Source organism: Notothenia coriiceps, unplaced genomic scaffold, assembly GCF_000735185.1.
Source record: "Notothenia coriiceps isolate Sejong01 unplaced genomic scaffold, NC01 NC01_scaffold00025912, whole genome shotgun sequence".
Classification (NCBI taxonomy): Eukaryota; Metazoa; Chordata; class Actinopteri; order Perciformes; family Nototheniidae; genus Notothenia; species Notothenia coriiceps.
The window spans coordinates 25,337-28,417 of record NW_011358613.1 but is presented as its reverse complement, the minus strand read 5'-3'; positions in this window follow the sequence as shown (position 1 = coordinate 28,417).

The following is a 3,081-nucleotide window of genomic DNA, read 5'->3' as shown; positions in this document are numbered from 1 at the left end:
TTCCCCATAAGGCAAGACCCGCCCAACTCTATCTCTGATTGGCTTACCCTGAAATGTTACCCCGCGTTAACCAATCATCACTCCTCTCTGGTTACTTTCACTTTTCCATGGTGCTGTGAGAGGACATAGCTGTATTCCCCTGTAAATTACATCCGCAGGGAGATTCGCTTCAGTTCCATCACATAATGTAACGCAGTAATGCACCCATTCAAATCACAGTAACTATAACGGCGTTACTTAATGGGAATAGGTAACTAGTAACACCATTAGTTACCACAAAAAGTAGTTACGTTACAGTAACGCGTTACTGTAACGCGTTAGTCCCAACACTGCAGATAATAAATAAATACATATGTCCTTTATTAAGTTGCATGAAAACGAAATACTTAAGTAAATCACAACTACCTAAAAACTGTACTTGATTGAAGGTTCTGTGCCTATTCTGTTCCATTATGTCTCTTCTTCCTATACTTAACACATGGTACTTGAGCACAGCACTTGTTTCTCATTACATGATGTTAAACAAAAATGAACCGACCAGACTGATGTTTACACGTTGACATCAAGAGGAACATGCTGTAAGTAATTGCTTTTATGTAATTGCAAATACATTACATTTAGTCACACATGCTTTGTCTTTACAAGCATGTGTATTTCTTGTTAACCATTACAGCTTGTTTCAATAAACATACATTTACCTTTATCGGCACAGTTGTGGTTTTTTGTGTCAGTAAAAAAAAAGGCTTCATGTAGTCATTTCTTGCCAGACATCCCGCATGCTTCCACTGAACTCCAAAACACAGGTTTGGGCAGGTTTTTTTTTATCAGTTTCTCTGACACAAACAAAAGTAAGTAAAGTAAAGTATGCATATTCAACTTTCAATTAGCAAGTCAAAAGACAAATGTACGTGTTGGTCCACAGATTCAACACTGAAGTGATGTTATATTTGCATATTATTCTGTCTCCACCTGCTCCTGACAACATATCTCTTTAGCTTCAAAATGCTTTTTCCTTCAAAACTAAAACTCCTGAAAGCTGATGGGATTAGCTGGTGGTATTTGAAATAAGCCTTGAAGTCTATAAACCATGGTGACCAGTTTTAGTTCACATTTGTTGTTCTCTGAAACCATTCATGTTCAGAATTGCACATTTCTTGTCATCAGCATTTGCAAACATTTAAATATTAGCAAATAAGTGCTACTGCTGATTTCACTTTTGTTCAAAAGAGCAATCAACCCAAAGACAGGGTGGGACTTGCCCTGCTGTGGCCCCTGAAGAATTTATCAATCTGGTTCCAAGTCACACAAAGGCGTGTTGCTGCTTCAGAAGGTTGTGGGCCACCCCACCCCACTTGAACAAAAGAACCTGGAGTTTGAAGATTCTGTTGGAGAAATGTAAATGTCAGCTTTTGTCTCCACAGGTGAGATAACGCATTTGGTAGTCATAAAATTGTTGGCTTGATGACTTTTAGGTTGGGTAATCTACCCACTTTTTCCCTCAGGGGACAAATGAATCATCTCATGTAACTATAATTATTTATGACTTTTTGACATAAATGTAAACTGTCTGTTGCACAACTGATATTGTCTGATATATCCAGCAACTTACAATACAGATATGATGGGTCTATTTCATTTGATAGAAACACAAAGTCATTATTTGAAAGAATTTGAAACAGCCTAAATCATTTTTTTTGAACTGATGACGTCTACTCTTTTCGGTCATGAATGGAAGCATTCTCACGCTTGATCAAGTGGAATTTTATTGTCACCTACTGATTCCACCTGCACTTGCACATTAGTATTTGAACAACGTCAATGTTTCAACATGACACATGTGTCTGCATCTGGTTTCGGGAACATTTCACATGTCTTCACAGGTTGTTTTTTATGTTACGCAATGGATTGTTATGAAGGATTCAAAGCCCACCACTCCCTCTCCGTCCTGTTTTGCTTCTCTCAGTTGACAACCTGCAAAACCTGAGGGTCGTTCGCACACAAAGACAATGCTCTCTGTAATCACAAGGTATCCTGTTCTGCATGTCACAACCTGGCAGGTTTGATAAGGATGATTAGCATCTCTGCTCACTTTCAGTTTGTAAAGGAAAAATAATCAATCCAATAACACACAAAGAGTGTTTAAAGGCGCTGACACACCAGGCCGAAATCGGCCGTTTTCGTTAGTCGGACGACGAAGCATGCCCTGTTGCCCAAACTCAATTTGGTGTGTCCCGCACCGTCGGCCGTGACACGCCTTATTTGGCATTTCATGGCCGACGCACGGCCGATTCAACATGTTGAATCGGCCGTGCGTCGGCCACAGGCAGTCGGACAAAGACATCACTCTGATTGGCTGTTCAGCTAGCGAATCAGTGCATGAGAAGCGAAACGGTTGCTTGAGAATGTCTTCCACAAGCAACACTCCAATGGCTGATAGCTCCAGTACCGCACAAAACCTGTTTTCAATGGACGAGAGTGAAAATGGAACGCACACGCTATTTGTTGTTTGTTTAGATCACGCAGTCTGTTCTTCTTCTCTGTCTTCCGGTTGTTGCCTTTTTTGAATGACGAATACACACTACCGCCGCCTGCTGGTAAGGAGAGTTATTGCCACTCAGGCATGCGCTGTTCGTACGTACTCGGCTGAAGTCTTTGCTGTGTGTTCCAGTGCGACACATGGCCAAGACGCAGGAGAACACGCCGACGCAACAGTCGGCGTCGGCGTCGGCGAGTTCTCTGGTGACTGCCTGGTGTGTCAGGGCCTTAAGACTCCTGCATTTGGACAGAATAATCTTTAAGACTCACCAAATGTACAACTCATTATGTGAGCTTTGTTTGAATGTCAGTTGAGCAAATATGCTCACCCCTGGTACAGTAAGAAAGGATCAATCTGCATGCTTGTTATTGTTTAAGAGCACAAAGGGTATGCGCTGAGGAAATCTGCAGGAATTCCTGGCATCCTGTGATCAGAAGAAAGGGATAACCGGTCGTTGCTCCCTGGCAGGCAGGAGAGGAGGGTGTTTCTCTGAAGGGGAGGGGCTTAACAGCTGGACCTGCTTTATATCTGACCAGGGAGCACTG